General features: G+C 43.4%; 1 pseudogene; it reads right to left on the bottom strand.

The window, feature by feature from the left end:
- Positions 1–4,314: 4,314 nt before the first annotated feature.
- LOC143158982 (V-type proton ATPase subunit G 1 pseudogene) lies at positions 4,315–5,271 on the bottom strand (annotated as a pseudogene).
- Between the last annotated feature and the right edge of the window lie 20,711 nt (positions 5,272–25,982).

Genomic DNA, 25,982 nt, shown 5'->3' with positions numbered 1-25,982 from the left:
TCAATTTTCCCAGAGGCTGGTGCGTGATGGGGGATGTGATACACCCACTCAATGCCGTGCTCTTTGGCCCAGGTGTCTATGAGGTTGTTTTGGAAATGAGTCCCATTGTCTGACTCAATTCTTTCTGGGGTGCCATGTCGCCATAGGACTTGCTTTTCAAGGCCCAGGATAGTGTTGCGGGCAGTGGCATGGGGCACAGGATATGTTTCCAGCCATCCGGTCGTTGCCTCCACCATTGTAAGCATGTGGCGCTTGCCTTGGCGGGTTTGTGGGAGTGTGATATAATCAATCTGCCAGGCCTCCCCATAGTTATATTTCAGCCATCATCCTCCATACCAGAGGGGCTTTAACCGCTTGGCTTGCTTGATCGCAGCGCATGTTTCGCATTCATGAATAACCTGTGCATAGTCCACCCCTCGATCACGAGCCCATCTATATGTTGCATCTCTTCCTTGGTGACCTGAGGTGTCATGGGCCCACCGAGGTATAAATAATTCACCCTTATGTTGCCAGTCCAGATCCACCTGAGCCACTTCAATCCTAGCAGCCTGATCCACCTGCTGGTTGTTTTGATGTTCTTCAGTAGCCCGACTCTTGGGTACGTGAGCATCTACGTGACGGACTTTTACAGCCAGGTTCTCCACCCGGGCAGCAATATCTTGCCACAATGCGGCAGCCCAGATGGGTTTGCCTCTGCGCTGCCAGTTGCTCTGCTTCCATTGCTGCAACCACCCCCACAGGGCATTTGCCACCATCCATGAGTCAGTATAGAGATAGAGCACTGGCCACTTCTCTTGGTCAGCAATATCTAAAGCCGGCTGGATGGCTTTCACCTCTGCAAACTGACTCGATTCACCTTCTCCTTCAGCAGTTTCTACAACTTGTCACATAGGACTCCATACAGCAGCTTTCCACCTCCGATGCTTTCCCACAAGATGACAGGACCCATCAGTGAACAGGGCATATTGCTTCTCATTTTCTGGTAGTTCATTATACATTGGGTCCTCCTCAGCACGTGTCACCTCCTCCTCTGGCGATAATCCAAAATCTTTGCCCTCTGGCCAATCCATGATCACTTCCAGGATTCCTGGGTGACTGGGGTTTCCTATTCAAGCCCGCTGTGTGATCAGTGCGACCCACTTACTCCATGTAGCATCAGTTGCATGATGTGTACAGGGGACCCTCCCTCTGAACATCCAGCCTAGCACCAGCAGTCGGGGTGCCAGGAGGAGCTGTGCTTCAGTGCCGATCACTTCTGAAGCAGCTCGAACCCCTTCATATGCTGCTAATATCTCTTTTTCAGTTGGAGTATAGCAGGCCTCGGATCCTCTGTATCCCCGACTCCAAAACCCTAGGGGTCGACCTTGAGCCTCCCCTGGTGCTTCCTGCCAGAGGTTCCAGGTAGGGCCGTCCTCCCCGGCTGCGGTGTAGAGCACATTTTTTACCTCTTGCCCTGCCCGGACTGGCCCCAGGGCTACTGCATGAACTATCTCCCGTTTAATTTGTTCAAAAGCTTGTCGTTGCTCAGGGCCCCATTTGAAATCGTTCTTCTTTCGGGTCACTTGATAGAGAGGGTTTACAATCAGACTGTAATGTGGAATATGCATTCTCCAAAAACCCACGATGCCTAAGAAAGCTTGTGTTTCCTTTTTGCTAGTTGGTGGAGACATGGCTGTTATTTTCTTGACCACATCCATTGGGATCTGATGACGTCCATCTTGCGATTTTATTCCTAAAAACTGGATCTCCTGTGCAGCTCCCTTGACCTTACTTTGTTTTATGGCAAAACCGGCCTTCAGCAGGATTTGGACTATTTCCTTCCCTTTCTCAAAAACTTCTCCTGCTGTGTTGCCCCACATGATGATATCATCAATGTATTGCAGGTGTTCTGGAGCTCCACCCTGCTCCAGTGCAGTCTGGATCAGTCCATGGCAAATGTTGGGGCTGTGTTTCCACCCCTGGGGCAAGTACAGGGTTCCAGGTGTACTGAACGCCCCTCCAAGTGAAAGCAAACTGTGGCCTGCACTCCGCTGCCAAAGGGATTGAGAAAAACGCATTAGCAATATCAGTTGTGGCATACCACTTGGCTGCCTTTGATTCCAGTTCGTATTGAAGTTCTAGCATGTCTGGCAGAGCAGCACTCAGCGGTGGTGTGACTTCCTTTAGGCCACGATAGTCTACTGTCAGTCTCCACTCTCCATTAGACTTCCGCACTGGCCATATGGGACTGTTAAAGGGTGAGTGAGTCTTGCTGATCACTCCTTGGCTCTCCAGTCGACGAATCACCTCATGGATGGGAATCAGGGAGTCTCGGTTGGTGCGATATTGCCGCCGGTGCACTGTGGTGGTAGCGACTGGCACCTGTTGTTCTTTGACCTTCAGCAACCCCACAACAGAGGGGTCCTCCGAGAGACCAGGCAAGGTGGACAGCTGTTTAATTTCCTCCATCTCCAAGGCAGCTATACCAAAAGCCCACCGGTACACTTTTGGGTCCTTGAAATACCCTCTCCTGAGGTAGTCTATGCCAAGGATCCACGGAGCATCTGGGCCAGTCACAATGGGGTGCTTCTGCCACCCCATTCTCAGTTAGACTTACTTCAGCTTCCAATACAGTTAGCTGTTGGGATCCCCCCGTCACCCCAGAAATACAGATGGGTTCTGCCCCTATATAGCTTGATGGCATTAGGGTACACTGTGCACCGGTGTCCACTAGAGCCTTATACTCCTGTGGGTGTGATGTGCCGGGCCACTCTATCATAGACTCATAGAATCATAGAATCATTGAGGTTGGAAAAGACCTCTAAGATCATCGAGTCCAACCGTCAACCCAACACCACCATGCCCACTAAACCATGTCCCTAAGCGCCTCATCTACACGTCTTTTAAATACCTCCAGGGATGGGGACTCCACCACTTCCCTGGGCAGCCTCTTCCAATGTTTCACCACTCTTTCAGTAAAGACATTTTTCCTTACATCCAATCTAAACCTCCCCTGGTGCAACTTGAGGCCATTTCCTCTCGTCCTATCGCTAGTTACTTGGGAGAAGAGACCGACACCCACCTCGCTACAACCTCCTTTCAGGTAGTTGTAGAGAGCGATGAGGTCTCCCCTCAGCCTCCTTTTCTCCAGGCTGAATAGTCCCAGTTCCCTCAGCCGCTCCTCATAAGACTTGTTCTCCAGACCCCTCACCAGCCTCGTTGCCCTTCTCTGGACACGCTCCAGCACCTCAACGTCCTTCTTGTAGTGAGGGGCCCAAAACTGAACACAGTATTCGAGGTGCGGCCTCACCAGTGCCGAGTACAGGGGCACGATCACTTCCCTACTCCTGCTGGCCACAGTAGTTCTGATACAGGCCAGGATGCCATTGGCCTTCTTGGCCACCTGGGCACACTGCTGGCTCATGTTCAGCCGGCTGTCGACCAGCACCCCCAGGTCCTTCTCTGCTGGGCAGCTTTCCAGCCACTCTTCCCCAAGCCTGTAGCGCTGCATGGGGTTGTTGTGGCCCAAGTGCAGGACCCGGCACTTGGCCTTGTTGAATCTCATACAGTTGGCCTGGGCCCATCGATCCAGCCTGTCCAGGTCCCTCTGCAGAGCCTTCCTACCCTCGAGCACATCAACACTCCCACCCAACTTGGTGTCGTCTGCAAACTTACTGAGGGTGCACTCCATCCCCCCGTCCAGATCATCGATAAAGATATTAAACAAGACCGGCCCGAGTACTGAGCCCTGGGGAACACCGCTCGTGACCGGCTGCCAACTGGATTTAACTCCATTCACCACAACTCTCTGGGCCCGGCCGTCCAGCCAGTTTTTGACCCAGCGCAGAGTACACCTGTCTAAGCCGTGAGCCACCAGCTTCTCTAGGAGAATGCTGTGGGAGACGGTGTCGCAGGCCTTGCTGAAGTCCAGGTAGACCACATCCACAGCCTTTCCCTCATCCACTAGGCGGGTCACCTGGTCATAGAAGGAGATCAGGTTGGTCAAGCAGGACCTGCCTCTCATGAATCCGTGCTGGCTAGGCCGGATCCCCTGGTTGTCCCGCTCATGCCTTGTGAGCACCCTCAAGATGAACCGCTCCATCATCTTCCCCGGCACCGAGGTCAGGCTGACAGGCCTGTAGTTCCCCGGATCCTCCTTCCGGCCCTTCTTGTAGATGGGTGTCACATTGGCAAGCCTCCAGTCATCCGGGACCTCCCCCGTTAACCAGGACTGCTGACAGATGATGGAGAGTGGCTTGGCGAGCACCTCCGCCAGCTCCCTCAGCACTCTTTTTTTTTTTTTTTAATAAACTTTATTTAAAAAAAAATTTGGAGTTAAGTAAGTGTTTTTACTTTCAAGTGTCATAGTGCCAGACTCGTAACTCAAGCTAACAGCAGAATATACAGAGGATATTCAATACAGAGGAACTCAAGCACCTGAAAATTATCAGCCAGCACTGTACAGCCAGAGAATTCTTCTTACAAGGTTTAACCCCTGTACAAAGGTTAACAACACACCAAAATATGCATTTTGGTCATCAAGAATAGTTACACAGGTCTAACAATTACTGACACGGGCTCTCCATTTACACCTGGCCAATACCTCTCTCCCCTTTCTACTTCTCAGAGGAAAGCCTCTCGCTGAATACTATCCAGATAAAAAGGGAGCATTAATGTGCCAACTTGAATACATATTTAACAACTTAGCGCAGATTTGAGACATGGACATTTAATGTTCGAATAAGCTCTGAATCCGTGTCAAGAGAGGAACTAACAGAACTCCAACAAGATATTGATGACCTACAACTCACTGAAATAATTTAACACATTTACAAGAACAGTTAAGGTATGGCTAAGAGCTGTACATTCCACTTGAAGCTCAGACATTACTACCAGCATCTCCAGTATGCTCACTCCTTCTTCCGCTACTACCCGTTGATGTGGTAATTCACATGGATTTCAGGTTTGATGTCACAGACTAGCAACAACAGCTGGGAGAGGACCACCTCGCGGTTCTTCTGGAAGTTCTGCTGGATCACACTCATCTTTTCCTGGGTCTCTTTCTCAACTTCAGTGGTGCAGCTGCCATGAGATCCAAGTGCCGCTGCTTCCTTGGCTTTGAACTCCTTCTCCCTCTGCAGGCGGTACTGCTCAATCTCTGCCTGGGCTTCTTCTTTTGCCTGCTTCAGCCTCTGATTCTTTCGCTTGCGGGCCTCGGCCACCTTCTCGGCGGCGCGCTTCTCGGCCTGCAGCAGCTGCTGGATGCCCTGTGACTGGCTCGCCATGGCGGCGCCCGCCACGTCCACACAGTCCAGTAAACCCGGTTGTCCCTTTCCTCCCCCTGGCTGGAGGCAGGACCCCTCTAGTACTCATCACAGTACTCATTTCTCATTTCTGTACGTACGGGTCAGAAGTTTCTTCATTAACATCAGGAGTAAGATCAGCCCTTCTACTCTCTCTGGGGAACTGCCCGCTGGAAACTGGAGCAGCAATTTTCCTGGAAGAACCTCTTTCTGTGATTGTTTTCCCTTGCAATTCGCGTACTCGTGCCCCTAGGGCTGCGGTAGGTTTCCCATCCCACTTTCTCATGTCCTCTCCGTGGTCACGCAGATAAAACCATAGGGTGCCCCGTGGTGTGTACCCTTTATATTCTCTCTCTTGAGCAAAAGAACGCTTACTTCTAATAGCCGAGATACTGGTCCGTACAGGTGAGGAGTAGGACCTATCCTCTCTGAGTTGCTGGATCTCCTGGGACAGTTTTTTGGACAGTTTCTCCACAGCTGAGACGAGGGAGGAAGAAAGACTTTCCTCGTATTGCCAGAGTTGACTAGCCAATTCATCCACTGTTTGTTCCTCTCCATCTTTCCAGGTCATCACTGCCAATGAATTGGCATATGACGATGGTGAGCTCCTTATAAACTTCCGCCACATGGGTCGTGTGCACTTGACTTCGTCTGGATCTTTGGATAGTTGTTCATTGTTCAGGTCATCATAAATCACCTCCAGCACAGCTAATTCTCTCAGAAACTGGATACCCTTCTTCATGGTGGCCCACTTGCTTGGGCAACATATGACATCTTCCTTAAAGGGATACCTTTCCTTCACGCTTGACAAGAGTCGCCTCCAAAGGCTGAGGACTCGTGTCCCTTTTCCAATTGCTTTATCAATGCCCCCTTCCCTAGAAAGGGATCCCAGCTGCTTGGCTTCCCTACCCTCTAATTCCAGGCTACTGGCCCCATTATCCCAGCATCGGAGCAGCCAGGTGACAATATGCTCACCTGGACGACGGCTGAAATCTTTTCGTATATCTCGCAGCTCACTCAGGGATAGAGATCGGGTGGTCACTGCCTCGTTTATGAGTTCTTCCTCTTCTTCCTCCCCGAGCAGTGGCCGGCTCTCCTCCTGCTATTCTCGTGGTGGCCTTTCTCCAGGGTCATCTGTCTCGTACACTTCTTCCTCCAGCCCCCTTTTAGAAGAAGCTTCTTCCTCCCTTACTAAACGAGCTGACTTTCGCTTCCAAGATTTCTTCTTGTGTACAGGGCCGACTGATACCAGCACAGGCTGGTTCTTTGGTTCAGCCACAGGGCGTGTCCCTGGGGTCTGAGTGGCTGCAGGGCCTGTTGCCAGGGTTGGAGTGGCCACAGTGCATGTCGCCGGGATCTGAGTGGCTGCAGGGCCTGTTGCCGGAGTCTGAGTAGCTGCAGTGCATGTCGCCGGGGTCTGAGTGGCCGCAGGGCCTGTCGCCGGGGTTGGAGTGGCTGCAGGGCCTGTCGCCGGGGTCTGAGTGGCTGCACGGCGTGTCGCCGGGGTTGGAGTGGCTGCAGGGCCTGTCACCGGGGTTGGAGTGGCTGCAGGGCCTGTCGCCGGGGTCTGAATGGCTGCACGGCATGTCGCTGGGGTCGGAGTGGCCACAGGGCGCGTTGCCCGGGTCTGAGTGGCCGCAGTGCGTGTCGTTTTACTGTCAGAGCCAGAGACCTTCTCTTCCCTTTGAGGGTACTGAATGGTGTAGAACAGGGCTCGGTAGGCATGGGCCAGGCCCCAGCACGTTGCAATGATCTGCATCTCTCTGGAGTTGCCAGTGTGACGGCATACTTTTTCCAAATATTCTACTAACTCTCCAGGATTCCGCACTTGCTCAGGGGTGAAGTTCCAAAACACTGGGGGTGCCCATTGGCCTAGGTACTTGCCCATCTTGTCCCACACACCCTGCCACTCATAATTATTCAGCCTTGGGGCAGATCTCTGGATGATATTCTTAAATTGCTTACTAACTTTAGACAAAACCGAAACAATATTCCCAAGAAGTACCAATAGAAGTATCTTAACTACCCAAGGATGTTCAAAATACTAAAAAGTTACTGTAATGAAGGAGGAAACATCATAGAAGAAGGTAGTGACACTGCCATTCTGTATATTCTCTGTAAAAAAACTCTCAGAAAAGTCACTGTAATTGCTAGTTGTCTCCACGAAATGGTATCCATGGTACAGTAACGGCTTCACTGCGAAATTTACATACCACACTAAGGTCAAGGTCAATGTTCTAAAAACAAACCTCACAAGCGAGACATCACTATTCACTGCAGACCACAGCAAACTGCAAAACCCAACACCAATCTTTAACATGTACAGCAGGAAAAAGAGCGCGATGCAGATTATACAAATCAATATCGAGAACAGAGAAACCAACATTGTGACCCACAACTACTAAACAGATGTAAGTTCTTTTATACACTCCGGTTAACCTGTTATTATCTTAAACCCTTCGAGCCCCACGTTGGGCGCCAAAAAGGACTGTCGTGGTTTAATCTCAGTCAGTAACTAAGCACCACGCAGCTGCTCGCTCACTCCCCCCCACCCCGGTGGGATGGGGGAGAGAATTGGAAGAGCACAAGTGAGAAAAAACTCGTGGGTTGAGATAAAAACAGTTTAATAATTGAAATAAAATTATAATAATATGATAATAATAATAATACACAAAGCAAGTGATGCACAGTACAATTGCTCACCACCCGCCGACCGATGCCCAGCCAGTCCCCGAGCAGCGGCCCCCCCCCGGCCAGCTTTCCCCAGTTTATGTACTGAGCATGACGTCACATGGTATGGAATGTCCCTTTGGCCAGTTTGGCTGTGCCCCCTCCCAGCTTCTTGTGCACCTCCAGCCTTCTCAGTCGGTAGAGCATGGGAAGCTGAAAAGTCCTTGGCTAGTGTAAGCATTACCTAGCAACAACTAAAACATGGGTGTGTTATCAACTTTGTTCTCATCCTAAATCCAAAACACTGTACCAGCTACTAGGAAGGAAATTAACTCTATCCCTGCCGAAACCAGGACACAGGTGTTCTGAACATTTACTAGCATTTAAGTAAAAAGAAATTCTGTTTTTTAAAGGTGGCAAAAGTTAGTCTTTATGGTGGTTGTTATAGTTTAGGCTGTTTTTTGTCAGCAAAACTTATCCTGCAAAGTAATTGTAATGACTTGTGACACCAATGTTTTGTATTTTCTGAAAAAATCATGTATGAAAGACAACTGTCATTGTGCTAAATAATTGATAACCTGATTTTATCTTTATTAGAGAAGTAAGAAAATAAAGATTTATTTTGTTATTAGTCAAACAAAATTAGAACCCCAGAAGGATACTATATTGGTCTTGTTAAGATGCTCTAATGGGAACTTAAGAAAATTCTAAGATGCTTTTTATTAGGTTTTGAAAAACTGAAAAATTGAACATTTTGAGAAGAAAAACATATCATTTACCCTCACAGGTGAAGAAAGTGTGAGAATATGAGAGAAATAGAAAGTGTGAAACTAATAAAAAGAATGGAATTAGGAAATTAAGAAGATTGCAAAATATCGGGGTATTTGATTCAAACATAACATTGGCATTTAAATGCTTTAACTTCTGGCCATTCTTCATTTAACCTTATGTGTTTTATCTGAGAAATTCCTGTGGGCAACTTGGTAAGAGCCACAGACAATGCTAAGCAAGTCTAATTTCTAATAAAGTGGAAAAGTACATTTTGTAAGCAATACGCTATATAGTATTCAATAAAATGTAATAAAACCTTTCCTGTGTAACTTGGCAAAACTATGCTGGATAATAATTATTTTCTTACCTGAGTTCATCTTGCAGATGTAGGTCCCGACATCTCAAAAGACAACCTTGTGCATGTATCACACTTTAGTGTAAAATGTAATGGAAGCCACCGAGGCGAAGGGCTCCGGAGCGGAGGATCGCGACGGGGGACCCTTCCTGAAGCGGCAAAACCGCGGCCAAACCCGCGAAAAGCAAAAGCGCAGGGAGCAAGAGGGAGCCCCAGGCCCCCCATTCCCCGAGCCGGAGGAGGGCGTTCCTGACGAGCGGCAGCTCTGACTCAGCGTGGGCGGGGACAAGAGGGGCGGCAGCCAAACCCCCTCACTTAGAAGAGCAGCCCCAGGGAGCGCGAGTGACCCGGAGTGCGGCGAACAGGGTGGGCAAACAGGACGTGGCGCGTCAGAAGGGTGTGGCGCGGCAGTTTGCGCGGCAGTTCGTGCAGGGAAGGCGAGCGGGCAAGGCGCAGCCCCGCTCCCGGCTCCAGAGGCCAACTCAACTGGTAATCGTCGGCTTCCGAGAAGAGGACCGGCTATGGTTTCCACTCGGCCGAAAGCCGTCGCCAGAAGGAATGTGGCGACCCAGACGGAGCTCACACGCAAGCATACAGCTGTCCAGGTCTCTGGCTGCAGGGAGTGCCTGAGCCTGTCAGCTGTGCCGGAGGGCGGCAGAGACAACACCTGTGTGCGGTGTGACCAGGTGGATGATCTGCTCGGCCTGGTGGCAGAGCTGAAGGAGGAAGTGGAAAGGTTGAGGAGTATCCGGGAGTGTGAGAGGGAGATAGATTGGTGGAGCTGCACCCTACCGTCCCTGAGGCAGAGGCAGCAGAAGGAGGCTCCGCGAGAAGCAGAGGATCCCCTGCCTTCTTGCCACCAGGTAGAAAGAGGGGACCTAAGCGACGGGGGGGGATGGAAACGGGTCCCTGCTCGGCGTGCCAGGCGAACCCCTGCCTGGCCTCCCTCACCTTCCCGGTTGCCTTTACACAACAGATATGGGGCCCTGGAACTTGAGGGCAAGGCAAGCGAGGATGTAGACGAAGGTCCATCTGGGGGGTTGCCTAGGGTGAGGCAGTCAGCCCCACACATTACGACTGCCGCTGCTAAGAAAAAAAGGAGGGTAATTGTCATAGGCGATTCCCTTCTGAGGGGAACAGAGGGCCCAATATGCCGACCGGACCCGTCCCACAGGGAAGTCTGCTGCCTCCCTGGGGCCCGGGTCAGAGACATCACTAGGAAGCTCCCTGGTTTGGTACGGCCTTCTGATTACTACCCGCTGCTGGTTATACAGGCTGGCAGTGATGAGGTTGCAGAGAGAAGTCCTGCAGTGATCAAAAGGGACTTCAGGGCACTAGGGCGACTGGTTCAAGGATTGGGAGCACAGGTAGTGTTTTCCTCTATCCCTACAGTGGCAGGGAAGGATACTGAAAGGAGCAGGAAAACACACCTGATCAACGCGTGGCTCAGGGGCTGGTGCCATCGGAGGAATTTTGGCTTTTTTGATCAATGGGAGGTTTACACGGCACCGGGCCTGCTGGTGACAGATGGAGTCCAGCTGTCAAGCTGTCTCACAAGGGAAAAACGATCATGGCCCATGAATTGGCAGGGCTCATTGAGAGGGCTTTAAACTAGGTTCGAAGGGGGAAGGGGATAAAACCAGGCTCACTAGAGATGAGCCTAGGGGTGGCGTGCCGATGCCGGGGGCGAAATCGATAGCCCAGCTCAAGTGCATCTACACCAATGCATGCAGCATGGGCGGCAAACAGGAGGAGCTGGAAGCCATTGTGCAGCGGGAGAGATATGACTTAGTTGCCATCACAGAAACATGGTGGGGTGACTCTCACGACTGGAGTGCTGCAATGGATGGCTACAGACTCTTCAGAAGGGACAGGCGAGGAAGGAGAGGCGGTGGGGTGGCCCTGTATGTTAGGGAGTGTTTCGATTGTATAGAGGTCAACGATTCTGATGATGGTACGGTTGAGTGTCTATGGGTAAGGATGAGGGGGAAGGCCAACGAGGCAGATATCCTGCTGGGAGTCTGTTATAGACCACCCAACCAGGATGAAGGGGCGGATGAAGTGTTCTACAAGCGGCTGGCAGAAGTCTCTCAATCGCTAGCCCTTGTTCTCGTGGGGGACTTCAACTTCCCGGATGTCTGCTGGAAATACAACACGGCAGAGAGGAAGCAGTCTAGGAGGTTCCTGGAGTATGTGGAAGACAACTTCCTGACACAGCTGGTGAGTGAGCCTACCGGGGAGGTGCCTCGCTCGACCTGCTGCTTACAAACAGAGAAGGACTGGTGGGAGATGTGGTGGTCAGAGGCCGTCTTGGGCTTAGCGACCATGAAATGGTAGAATTCTCCATTCTTGGTGAAGTAAGGAGGGGGGCAGCAAAACCGCAACCATGGACTTCCGGAGGGCGGACTTTGGCCTGTTCAGGACGTTGGTTGAGAGAGTCCCGTGGGAGACAGTCCTGAAAGGCAAAGGGGTCCAGGAAGGCTGGACGATCTTCAAGAAGGAAGTCTTAAAGGTGCAGGAGCAGGCTGTCCCTGTACGCCGTAAGAAGAACGGGCGGGGAAGACGACCGGCCTGGCTGAACGGGGAGCTCTTGCTGGGACTCAGGAAAAAAAGGAGAGTTTACCGCTTGTGGAAGAAGGGGCAGGCGACTCACGAAGAGTACAGGGATCTCGTTAGGTCGTGCAGAGAAGAAATGAGAAAGGCAAAAGCCCAGCTAGAACGCAATCTGGCCGCTGTCGTTAGAGAGAACAAAAAAAGTTTTTACAAATATATTAATGACAAGAAGAGAGCCAAGGAGAATCTCCATCCTTTATTGGATGCGGGGGGGAACATTGTCACTGAGGATGAGGAAAAGGCTGAGGTACTCAATGCCTTCTTTGCCTCAGTCTTTAACAGGCAGACCAGTTATCCTCAGGGTACTTGGCCCCCCAAGCTGGAAGACGGGGATGGCGAGCAGGATGAACCCCCCATAATCCAAGAAGAAGCAGTCAATGACCTGCTATGCCACCTGGATGCTCACAAGTCTATGGGGCCGGATGGGATCCACCCAAGAGTGCTGAGGGAGCTGGCGGAGGAGCTTGCCAAGCCACTCTCCATCATTTATCAGCAGTCCTGGTTAACGGGGGAGGTCCCGGATGACTGGAGGCTTGCCAATGTGACGCCTATCCACAAGAAGGGCCGGAAGGAGGATCCGGGGAACTACAGGCCTGTCAGCCTGACCTCGGTGCCGGGGAAGATGATGGAGCGGTTCATCTTGAGGGTGCTCACAAGGCATGAGCGGGACAACCAAGGGATCCGGCCTAGCCAGCACGGATTCATGAAAGGCAGGTCCTGCTTGACCAACCTGATCTCCTTCGATGACCAGGTGACCCACCTAGTGGATGAGGGAAAGGCTGTGGATGTGGTCTACCTGGACTTCAGCAAGGCCTTTGACACCGTCTCCCACAGCATTCTCCTCGAGAAGCTGGAGGCTCACGGCTTAGACAGGTGTACTCTGCGCTGGGTCAAAAACTGGCTGGACGGCCGGGCCCAGAGAGTTGTGGTGAATGGAGTTACATCCAGTTGGTGGCCGGTCACGAGCGGTGTTCCCCAGGGCTCAGTACTGGGGCGGGTCTTGTTTAATATCTTTATTGATGATCTGGATGAGGGGATTGAGTGCACCCTCAGTAAGTTTGCAGACGACACCAAGTTGGGTGGGAGTGTTGATCTGCTCGAGGGTAGGAAGGCTCTGCAGAGGGACCTGGACAGGCTGGATGGATGGGCCGAGGCCAACTGTATGAGGTTCAACAAGGCCAAGTGCCGGGTCCTGCACTTGGGCCACAACAACCCCATGCAGCGCTACAGGCTTGGGGAAGAGTGGCTGGAAAGCTGCCCAGCAGAGAAGGACCTGGGGGTGTTGGTCGACAGCCGGCTGAACACGAGCCGGCAGTGTGCCCAGGCGGCCAAGAAGGCCAATGGCATCCTGGCCTGTATCAGAACTACTGTGGCCAGCAGGAGTAGGGAAGTGATCGTGCCCCTGTACTCGGCTCTGGTGAGGCCGCACCTCGAATACTGTGTTCAGTTTTGGGCCCCTCACTACAAGAAGGACGTTGAGGTGCTGGAGCGTGTCCAGAGAAGGGCAACGAGGCTGGTGAGGGGTCTGGAGAACAAGTCTCATGAGGAGCGGCTGAGGGAACTGGGGTTGTTGAGCCTGCAGAAAAGGAGGCTGAGGGGAGACCTCATCGCTCTCTACAACTACCTGAAAGGAGGTTGTAGCGAGGTGGGTGTCGGTCTCTTCTCCCAAGTAACAAGTGATAGGACGAGAGGAAATGGCCTCCAGTTGTGCCAGGGGAGGTTTAGATTGGACGTGAGGAAAAATGTCTTTACTGAAAGAGTGGTGAAACATTGGAAGAGGCTGCCCAGGGAAGTGGTGGAGTCCCCACCCCTGGAGGTATTTAAAAGACGTGTAGATGAGGCGCTTAGGGACATGGTTTAGTGGGCATGATGGTGTTGGGTTGACGGTTGGACTCGATGATCTTAGAGGTCTTTTCCAACCTCAATGATTCTATGATTCTATGATTCTATGTATTGAAATAACAATAATGAATTTTTTCTTTGTACTGGATCTCACATTAGTACTATGGGTTTGCACTACTGCTATACATTGTATCTGATTAATAATACATAGATATTTTTAGATATTTACCCTTCTTAGGGGATCTTTAATCATGGGAGTTGTTGCTTTTTGTATTATTACTAGGATTTTTAGGTTCTACCACACTGCAAATTATGCTGTCAACACCTAAGTATAGAAAAAAGGTTAATCAAAGTTGTTCCAGAACAATTTTGGTTTCATTCCTTCTAAAACTAACTGAAATTGTACTACTCCAGACTGTTAATCTATCCCCAAAATACATTGTCTCGCCAAAAAATTGTGTCTACTTTTCCACACTCCCTTTATGTCCTTTTAGATCTGAGACACTATGAAAAGACTAAATAAACATGTTATCTCTGATATGTTATTCCCACTCAGGGGATAAAAGACTTAAACACAGTGACCTCACACCTAGCCACACCAGAATTATAACTATAGGCACAATGCATATGCTTAGATGTGTTGATTAACATCTTGGGTGGAGAAACTGGTTTGTTCTAGAGACCCAAGCAATTTCTGCTGCAGAACCAGCCTAATTGCGCACAGGTAATGCACTTGGAAATGCTCAATAAAGACCACTGCTGCAGACACCGAAATGTTCACATAGGTCAGACTTTTTTACAGTCAGGAGATGTTTTGCATGTAGTTTTAAGACAATCAATAACAATGGATCATGTATATTCCAGGTAGCCCCATGGGACCACAGGCCAGCTGGGTGTGGGAATTCAGTGAAACAGAGGTTCACAGAGTCTCTCCTGGACCAGCTGGAGGTGATGTTGCAATGATCACTTCAACAGACTCTGGTCATCATCCAAACAGGGAGTGACCATCCTCTTCTAAAGGTTTGATTCCACACATGAACATCCCTATGCAAAGAATCACAAAAAAATCTTTTTTAAGGACTACTTCCATGAGTGCCTAAGCAACACAGTCCTAGAAAGCCCAGACCCCTCCAGAGAGAATAGTGCAAGATCCTCTTTCTCCACTGAAGGTTAACATTTATGCAATGCATTGCATCTGACTAGCATTATCCATGTAACACTGTTCAGGAAATTTATCACTGTGTGTAAACTTTGTACTCTCTTTTTTTCTTTTTCATTACTAAGCTCAGCCACAGCTTGTCCCAGTACTTTTTCCTTGCTCATACATGATATCGCTGTTTCTGATGCTTTGACCATGTTTAAATGTATTGTTTTACAAAATGCTGGGTACAGTACATACATTTCTTTAGCTGTTGAGTATTCTTCTGTTATGTTTTTATGTCCTACTGATATTGCATCCCCAATTTTTAAACCATATAAGCTTAAGAATAAAAATATTCATTTGAAGACCAAAGGTGCTCCAAGGGGCCAAAGGTTTGTCTAAGCTGAACCTAAATCTGTGTCTTCAAATAATAACCTCATCTTCTTACAGTCAGCAGATGTGTGATGTAATCAAAATGATATCTCCAGTTTTTATTCTAAGTATTTTTTTCTCACTGTTGGTTGGTTATTAGATTCTTGGGTCCCGTAATCACTCTGGGCATGAGTTAAATGAGATAGATGATGCAGTGAGCAACTATTTTAGTTTAATAAAATCACAAGCATTTGCAGATCTGTTCCAGACTTCCTGTGTTCGTAGCTATCACAATAATAAGGTACAGTTAAAGGTATAGCTCTGAATAATTCAGGCTGCAACTTTCTAATGGTTTCTGCTTTCCCTTCTTTTTATTTCTTCTCTGCATCATTTCATGACTACTGTATTTTTTATCCTTTTCCCATTATCTCTCTTCTCTCCTATGATTACTTTCATTCCTGCTGCTCTCCCTCACTACCTCAGGCTATTAAAGAAATGTGGGCATATTTTAATATATTTTTATATTCAATGTGTTTTTACATACTCAATAAAACATTGATCATGCAAAACAAGATATAACATATTTTTTGCAGTGTCAAAAGCTCATGCTGTATAGGTGTTGTTAAGCTTTTGACTATCCTTTGTCAACTGTCCTTTCCTAGTTCTAAGTTGAAGAATATTTAATTTATTTCTGTACTATTCCTCTTTAATCTACTCTTTTTCTCGCAGAGTCATGATGCTGGACAGATACTTGAGATGTTTCTGTGTTAAAAGTAAATAATAAACTCTACTTAACAAGCCTTAGGAATAATAATCCTGTAACATAAGTGGTATATGCCTATGTTAATGAAGGGCTTGAAATAACAACATTGAAATAACAACAACAAGCAACAGCAAGTTTAGCTGGACACAAAATAAGTAAAAGGAAAAAAAGCCTTTTGCAGAAAAAATATCTAACTTAAACAGTTCTTTTAAGTATTGTAGAATCTCAGACATTTCATGGAAATCTCACTGTCAGTTTATATTTAAACATCTACATTTGGCATTTTAATTTAGAAAAAAATAATATTTTCTATTTTAAAAATTGACAGTGTTATTCAAATTTGTTTTTCATCCATATTCTTGTCAATCTTCAGTTACTTAGAGATATTTATGACCTGGAAATAGTGTCTACTTTCCATTACATAACCTGTACTATTGCTTTTACATTCTGCCCTTGCAGATATTCAGTCAGTTTCTCTAGCTCTCTTAGAACTTTATCAAGAATTCACATCTGAGAAACTGAAATATCCAAACTAGAACTGATAGAATTGCATAGCAAAATATAACTGCCTTCAAAACATATCAGCACAACCTTTATTATAGGATTCCCAATTTATTCTCTACTGGAAATAAAATGACCCAAGAGAGGAATGCTTCTTACCGAGTTCCTCAAGTTTCTACTGATAATACTGTAGGAGTAAAATGCTATGAAAATGTCATCATGTATGTTGTGATAAACGTGCTTTTTTATAGATGACAGTTTGTCAGAAAATAACATTCTTCATTATACTTAGGACCATAGCCCACACCAGAACTGTATGTGAAAGGACATACGCAAATGGTTAGTATTACAGTGTAAAAATATTCTCTAAGCAACTAGTCTTTCAACCGAGTAAACACACAGCTTTACTAAATTATTAAATGAAGGAGCAAACAAATCAGGATGAACTTTTAACCGTTTATTTTAGTCATTTGCAAAACTGAAATGATTACCACAGAGACAGAAAGATTATAATAGAAAGCTACAACTATTCCTATACATTCCAGATACATCATCTGTGGGATTCTCATACTTCATTGGTTCTTCTGTCTTTAATGATCATTGCTGATCTGTGCAGTGGACAATGGAAGACTAACATGGATGAGCAATCTGTAATTCTTTCAAGTAGATTTAATAACAGCCTATAAATACTTGATATGCAAATCACAGACCTTAAATCTTGTATTGATATAATTAACGAGCATAATAGTACTGCAATTGTGACTGTGTTTCCAAGGAAATGGTTTGCTAGAAAGATAAGTCAGACTCACACAGCTATCATCCCCCATGACTCTGAACCCATCTTCTAGTGTAAAACAGTTGCCTGTGATTTGTCCTTATCTTTTTTAAACTTGCTCTTTTTAGTGTCCGCAGCATTAGAGCTACACTATGTTCTGCTTGTAACTGAGGTACAAAATGGATAAGTTCAGTTCTAACTGACCAAAATTCAGGTAGTTCAGATAGATTTTTGAGATGTCTGACCTGCTGTTCCATTTTTACCTCACTTACTTGTCAAAGCTCTTCAAGCTCCACTTGGCTAGGAAAAGGTCTATTACCCTAGTATAGCCAAGGATTTTCTTATACTGGGCAGCTGCGTTAAATTTCTAGTGAAACTTGCTTCGGGTAAACTTTTTCCACCTGAAACAACATAAAGCAGATAGATACAATTATTTCAAGAGAAAGAATATACTCTGTCTCAGCTCTGAGACACCAGCTGGTACATTTAACCATTTCAAGTCTATGCAGGGATTGAAGTCAGGCTCTCAAATGCAGTGTAACCATTGATGTCATTTTTCACACTGGCTATAGACCTTTCATTCTCAACCAGAAAAAGTCACACTCGTAACTATATGCCACTTCTCATCCTGGAGGCTGCTAGATCAAAAAAGTGTAAAGATGCCTCTACTGTACACTATTGCAAAGTTTAGATGTGGCCTCAAAATTCATTTCATTAAAGTACCTAAGCAAATGCTTTTTAACTCTGTAACAAGCCCCACTAACTTGCACATGTACTTACTGTTAAACAACTGCTTAAAAGATTGACTAACTTTAATGAGCTCATGAATCAGGCCTGTAAAATTTATGAAGGTCTAATGGTACTCCCAAAATAATTATAGTAATGTGGCATAATTTTGCTGCTGAAAAATAAGTTTGAAACTGCTTCAGTCTATGTAGTTTTTATTATTACTATTATTTTTTTACGTGAGAGAGTTTGTAGCCAAAAGAAAAGCCTGTAAATTATAAATACATTAACCAGGATATAACTGAATGTAAGCATAATAAAGTAATATAAAGTAGCGTAAACAACAATAGTATGTAAGCATTCTGTAACGCTGTCATGGCATAGCTAAAGACAATGTATGAACATTTTGCATAAGCATATGATCTGCGTGACCACCAAAGGGGCAAAGAAAGTCATGTAGTTGCACGTAGGAAGCATTCAAGCAACAAAAGTTAGTATAAGGACAAGATAAGCAAAATAAGAGATTTCAAATAGACAAGGCATTTTGCGTACATCCTGCATCCAAATACATAAGAAAGATGGCTGGCAAAATCAAAAATGGTGAAAGCAGTATCAGGAGCAGTTAAGACCCCTTTACAGACCCTTTGTGAGGGGCACAACAGTACAGGAACATCAGGTATAAGCAAGGAAAATCAGAGAAGAAAGAGGACAGGCTTACTTCAGTTCTGACCTCTTTCATCAATGAGCTCCCTAGACCGACCTCCTGGGCCTCAGCAACTTACAGTCACCGACAACTGTAGATATCAATGATAACTAAACAGCTTCAGCTCCATAGTATTGTATGATCAACGCTTTTTTAAGTGCTATAGACAAAGTTTTGAAAATGCAGTAATAATGATTAATATTGTGTAAGAACTAGCCAGTAGCATAATGTGTTGTTAATGAGTAAATTTAGTAAACTTCATTATTTTTTATGTTTGAAATTTCTCATCACAGTAGTGTCTAGATGCCTGACATACATATATAATCATACACATATGCATAAAAAATTATACAGTTGTAACAATGCTTACTACTTCACCAAACAAAATCTACGTTATGTACTAGTACCACAATTTGCACTCCTGACCTATTCACCAAACCTTACAAATTCATAAAAATAGAAGAGGAGGGACAAAAACCAAAAGTTATAATGAATTTTATTCTGATAGGTTTACAAGTGCTTGTTCAAGGTAATGAAGCATTACTAAAAATGATAATGAGAACAAAAACCTTGGAAACAGAATGACTAACACAGCATATTTGAACAGTTTCTACTTTACCTTCCCATGAGAATTACATTTATTTATAATTTAAAGCTCTTACACTTTCATTCCAAATTCAGATTTAATCACTACTGTTTAAATTGCTATACTACTGTTTAAATTGCTGTATTAGAGTTTTTAAAAGTTTGGGTTTGTTTTTCTTCAGGTGTGCAACATCACAGAAGAAAGTACTTAACTATTATGACTAGTTAGGCTTTTACTCCTTATTTTGCAATAACAATGAAGTGTTCCATACATATGTTAAGATTTACTTAAATACTAGATTTTTTCAGGATGCCATGTGTTATCACTGAAAACACTATTCACAGAGCATTGATGAAAAATTACTTCTATTTAATACAGAGCTAAGTACACTGTCAAATCATTGTGAGTTTTGCCACAGAATGACATATACTTTCTTTACTGAAATACGGAGTAGCAACTTATATTCAGCTTTTTATCAAAGGTAGAAAATAATTGTACTTTCTCAGGATTTTACAGCATAAATACATATCTTCTTATGAATGCAGCAGGTGTAATTGAAGACATTACTCTTGACAGCTATTGATGACCACCACTTACCTGGAGTTTACCACTCCCACAGTAAAGCCAACAGAGAAACCCTTTGTGCATTCCTAATCTATTTCAGTGCAACATCAAATCATTTTGTGTTAGAGTAGTCCTGGAGATGGTTCATGGCAACTTGGCTGACTTTGTCTAAAATATATTCCATTCTAGGTATTCTACAACTTCTGCTACTGAACCATTGGCATATAATAGTATCTTAAACTGTTCTTGTTTCCAATGTGAGGGTGTGATTATGTTCTTATTCTTTCAGTACTTTCTAGCAGCTGCAATTTTACTCTAGTCTTTCCACAACTCTCCTTCTTTTTCCTGGTTGTTACTGGAAGTAACAAAGATAATTGCATGATGTGGACTAACTATATTTACAGTAGGTGCAAGAGAAAGTATTACTAATAGAGATTTTGTTAGTACATAGGCTGTACCTTTCAAATGTAATTAAAGTGGTATCCTGCTCTTCTGTATTTCTTAATGTTAGGAGCACTTAATTCTGTCCTCTGTTAGACATAATCTTAGGAAGATTGTGTTAAATAGCTCTTTTGCAGACTATAAAAAAAATGGATTTTAGATTTAGGTTCAGCAGCTGAAAAATATGTTTTTCTGAGTCAAAGATCAGGGAACTAATCTTTGCTATAGGGTAAATGTTCATAACACCACTAATCTCAGTTTCAGATTCCCATGGCTGGATGTATCTTTTAAAATTTAAACATATAGACTGCCTTTACAGTCATGGAGAGAAATAAGCAATTTTGGGATGTGATTCATCTCACCCTAAGCAGATGTTTGAAACCAGTCAGAAAAACTGCATCCTAAAAGTGCATCTTTATACCTAAAATAAAGGAAGCCTTGAGTGAGTGGAACGGTTGTAGAAATCTATATTAAGTTTCTGTTGTTCTGACATTATATTCTAAGTTGGAAATCTGTCATAGGGACCAATATGAGTTTCTTAATGACTATTTTTTTTCTATAAACATCTGTGTAAAAATCTGCACTATGATCCAGACATTTAAAAAATCAACTATTTAAATTCTCATAACACAGAGTAAATCACCTGTAGATGCTGTCATACTGGTTTCATTTAATTTTGTCGTTGGAGTCAGTTTAATTTCATATATACTTTTTTTTTCCCAAAAAAAATGTATGTCTCTTTTTTCTCTTAGAAATAATAATTGCCGATAATTAACCAAATATGGCAATGTTACAGAAAGAAAAGAGAATAAATGTATTTTAAGTGTATAATAAGAAGGAATGTTGTTCAATTGAAAATTTCCAAGTCATTAACAAAAATTTATTTTTTAAATTATTAAACATGTAAATTTAAAAGGATCAAAATGCTGTAAAGGTTAGAAATTCAATCATTTAAAAGTTAAGATGCATTAAATTTTTGTCTAGTTGTCTGTACAGTATCAATTCAAACTTTTTTGTGTTTATTCCTTGCAATTCAGGAGTTACTCATGCAATACTTTGGTTTGCTATACCTTCCTTATTCAGGCCTCTCCCCAGTTAACACTAGTAATGTGTTCATTTCTCCACATTTAGTAGCTCTATTGACTTAAAAAATCTGAATACCTATGTTCAAGACCAGTACCTCGAGATAGAAAATGCTTACAGATTGGGACAAACTCTCAATATTGCTTTTTGTCTGCACTGTTCAGCATGATTTCCCTACTAATCTGTTGTATTTCATTCAGATACTGCACTGTGTAGAGAATCTTATATTTTACTGAAGGTCTTTTTGATTACAGTCCTCACCTGCTTATCCTTCAAAACCATTCATTGTCGCAATATTTTTTTGTCAGATTTGGCAGATATTATTATCCCTAATTTACAAATGAGATGTAAAAGGATAAGGAAACAAAAGATTTGTTGCTAGAATTACTTATTAATTAAAAACATTGTTATTTTTATGGATTTGTGGAACCTGTGCCAATGAAACAAAGTTATACTTTCTGACCTGGCATACTACAAAACAAAATCATTTACTAGCTAATAAATAACTATAGTGGTTTCTCTTGTACAAATTGAATTATAACTTTTAAAGTAAAATACTGCTCAGCTGCAGCCAGTCAAATCCAGAGTGGCTCCAGGTTTGTGTTTTTAGTATTTTATGGAAACAGCTTGCATTTATTTGCAGACTGGAGGAAGGATTTCAGAATGCACCCTAGAGCTTTATTAAATTTGCTTAGTGGAATATTATTCCAGAGCTCTTTTATTAAAGAGCACACATTACAGTATTTTAGGAAAGAACTGAAGCATTAACAGTTCCCAGAAGTCTTCAATTTTTATTAAAAAGGCAAAAAGACTCAACGTTCAAAATTCATGTAGGAAATTATTTTGCTACTGAGATTACTTCCTGAAAACACTTTGGAAACTCAGTATCTAGCTTTGGTTTAGGTTTTTTTGGTGGTTTTGGTTTGTTTGTTTTTCTTTCTCCTTTCTTATATATTGGTAATAAGTTAACAAAGTCTGAATTCTTTTCACTTTGTGCAGGTACCTACATCAGTTCTGTATGACTGAAATGTGAAAATATTTTTCTCAGTATTTACTATAATTACAAGAAAACAAGAGGGTATGCTCAAAAATGTGTAAAAGCAATCTGAATAATACATATATATAAATATATAAAAGCACATTTGTCAAGTGTTAGCCTTATGGTTATTCTTAGAAAGGACTTTAAGGACTTCCTCTTTAAGGAAGAAGATAAAAACTCTCGATGTATGAAGTTCGTTAACATCTACCCTTCCCCACTCAGCTCCCATATTGCCTAAGTGTTGCTTTTTATCTATCCTACACTTTGAATAGAGCTGACTTCCAAGGAGGAATTTACACTTTCAGAGTTTAAAAAAAACCCACTACTCATTCTAAAAGACCCTCTCTGAAATATTATCTTTCCCAAAGCAAAATTTCCTAGTTATCCATGAAGGAGGTAATTCCTCTTCTTTTTAAGATTTATGACCAGCATGCAAAGAGCGCTAGGCAAGTTTTAATTTAATAAGGCTCTTTAGAGGTGTGAGATATAGAAACCAGAAGTCTTAGACTTCTATTCCCATCCAAATTTATATTGCTTTCTCTTGACAATAATTAATTTGGCTTAGTTGCAAATTGCACTGAAAATAATATGATGGGTACAGATGCTCAACAGTGTTAGGTATCTTGGGCTACTTTATGTACAACTAATTTCCAAAGAAGGAATCCTTTTTACAAAATTGCCACATTACTTTTTCACACACAAAAAAAAAAAAAAAAAAAAAAAAAAATTTACAATTAATCTGAGAATCAATACAGTGGATTTAAACAGCACTAAACTTATACATTGTTTGAAGTTCAGCTGTACTAACTTAAGTTTATATACACCTGAATTATAAAATAATAAAAATGTCTAAAGGACTCAAAATGCCTTTCCCTTCAGGCATTTTCAGGAACACCAAATGTTATAAAAATTTCTACTTCCAGATAGAATGATGTGAATGGCACAGGTTAAAGCTACTTAATTTCTAATTTTCTGCCATTACTGTGCTGGTTTTGGCTGGGATAGAGTCAATTTTCTTCAGAGTAGCTAGTATGGGGCTGTGTTTTGGGTTTGTGCTGGAAACAGTGCTGATAACAGAGAGATGTTTTCATTACTGCTGAGCAGTGCTTACACAGAGTCAAGGTCTTTTCTGCTTCTCACACCACCCCACCAGCAAGTAGGCTGGGGGAGCACAAGAAGTTTGGAGGGGACACGGCTGGGACAGCTGACCCCAACTGGCCAAAGGGATATTCCATACCATATGACATCATGCTCAGCATATAAAGCTGGGGGAAGAAGAAGGAAGGGGGGGATGTTTGGAGTGATGGCATTTGTCTTCCCAAGTAACTGTTACGCGTGATGGAGCCCTGCTTTCCTGGAGATGGCTGAACACCTGCCTGCCGATGGGAAGCAGTGAATCAATTCCTTGGTTTACTTTGCTTGCGTGCATGGCTTTTGCTTTATCTGTTAAACTGTCTTTATCCCAACCCATGAGTTTTCTCACTTTAACTTTTCTGATTCTCTTCCCCATCCCACTGTGGGGGAGTGAGCAAGCGGCTGTGTGGTGCTTAGTTGCCAGCTGGGGTTAAACCACGACAATGTATCTTAAATATTTCCTTTTTCTTCCTCTGAATTGAAATCAAATCTGCTCACAGCTAAAAAGAAACGATGGATAGTGTTAGTGAGTATTACTTCTTGAGAGTCTCAGTGCCCAAACTTCTGCATTAAGGTCAGTTGTTTTTGTTATTGGTGCTGTAAATTCGGTATCGTATTCAGCTTCAGGAAATAATTCAATTTTTATTCTCCATAGAAACATTTGGCCTATAGACCACTTTGCTTATTCTGGATTTATAAAAATAGCTGCTAGTGACAGTACTTGAGATGTTACTTTTAGCTCATTTCTAAAAAAAAATTGTACATATAGTCAGACTCACTGTCACTTCCAATCTATTCTTATATTCATCTTCCAGCTGTCATTTCCATGCTTGTTGAGAATCACTGTCACACAATACTTTGCTCACAGCCACTAAGGGCCAAATATCACCTTTCCATACACAACAGGATTCCTATTGACTTTAGTGACAGTTTTACTCATGTAAAGAATAGAGTTTAGTTCACCGTCTCTTATATTCAACAGTGCCATCGAAGAAAGTTTAGGTTGTTTTGTTCTTGGTTATTTTCATACACAGAAACCCAGTACTACCAAGACAAACAAAGCACTGTATTTCTCCTTTGATATATGCTTGCTGCATTTACCAAAACTTATCACATACTCTACTACAATTCTTTTTTCTTCAGCTGTCAGAAACATCTGAAATATTAACCATTTGAAATATGAAATATGATATTTTAATTTTTATATATTTATATAAAGTATTGAGTTATTCATGTCTTCACAAGAAGTAAGAGTATTTTTAAAAAATTTTTATCTTCCCATTTTTAAAAATGTTACTGGTTTGAGAGCCATATAAGTTTGGTCACACTCACCTAAAAAGTCAGCGGTCAAGTTGTCAATGTTGGTAGGAAATGTTTAAAACATATCAGTGTAAAATTAAATCAGAATGGAATGCATTTTTCTAAAAAAAAGGTGAAATCACTGCAAATAGAAACCTAATTTATTACATTAAATTCATTGGAAAGATATGATTTATCATAATTTTGTAAACTTGGGAATAGTCTTATCCTCTTCATTATGTAACAAGATAAAATCAGAAGAAAGAGAACTGTGAAAGGCATGGGTAATATGCATTGAAATGCCTATACTCTGATAACTATTCTGTCAAGTTAGGACTAAACACTAAGACTTCTTTTTCTTTTGTTTGGGCAAACTGCTGTTCCACCAGAAAATACCATCTGATATCACTGGGATTAGATTTCCTCTCTTTCTCAGTTGGTAAACTGGTAACATGATCTTTAAATTTGTAAAATAATCTAGTATGTACTTCTATAGTAATATACATGTTGTTGTAATGAAAGGTGCTATAGAAGTATTTTCTAGTATTTGTATTCCAGCAGTACAAAGAATGTGGAGATGAAGATTCTTCCACTTTGTGCAATCCTTAGCATGTTAATATTAACCATTAACCATTAATTCAACAATGAATTGTGATACGTTTTAGACTAAGAAAGAAATATAATGTATATGAATTAAACCAAGACTGAAGACTTTCTCTTGGGAACTTCTGACAGCAGATAACAGTAAAGCGGACTCTGAAATATCCTACTATTTGCCAGAACTAGGATAAGGGAAAGTAATTATCCTAGATATCTAAGTAACAGTCCAATTATTCTACTGGAGTTGCTGTAAACTGAAGAGAATAGAAAAGCATATCCAATACTATTATTGCCTATAAATGTGAAAAAAAAAAAAAAAAAAATCCTGAAAAATGTTAATAAGTGAAGATTAAATTTTGGTTGAAATATCCAGAGTTCTGGTTTTGTATTCTTTGCAAATATCCTTGTTTCAGCTGGGATATAGTTAATTTCCTTCCTAGTAGCTGGTACAGTGCTGTGGTTTGGATTGAGGTTGAGAATAATGTTGATAACACACCGATGTTTTAGTTGTTGCTAAGTAGTGCTTACACTAGTCAAGGACTTTTCAACTTCCCATGGCCTGCCAGTGAGAAGCTGGGAGGGGGCACAGCCAGGAGAGCTGACCCAAACTGGCCGAAGGGGTGCTCCATACCATATGACGTCATGCTCAGTATATAAACTGGGGGGAGTTGGCCAGGGGGCAGTGACCGCTGCTCGGGGATTGGCTGGGCATTGGTCGGCGG

Source organism: Aptenodytes patagonicus, chromosome 3, assembly GCF_965638725.1.
Source record: "Aptenodytes patagonicus chromosome 3, bAptPat1.pri.cur, whole genome shotgun sequence".
In the NCBI taxonomy this organism is placed as follows: domain Eukaryota; kingdom Metazoa; phylum Chordata; class Aves; order Sphenisciformes; family Spheniscidae; genus Aptenodytes; species Aptenodytes patagonicus.
Note: the sequence above shows the minus strand (reverse complement) of the source record. Positions and strands in the feature narration are given on the sequence as shown.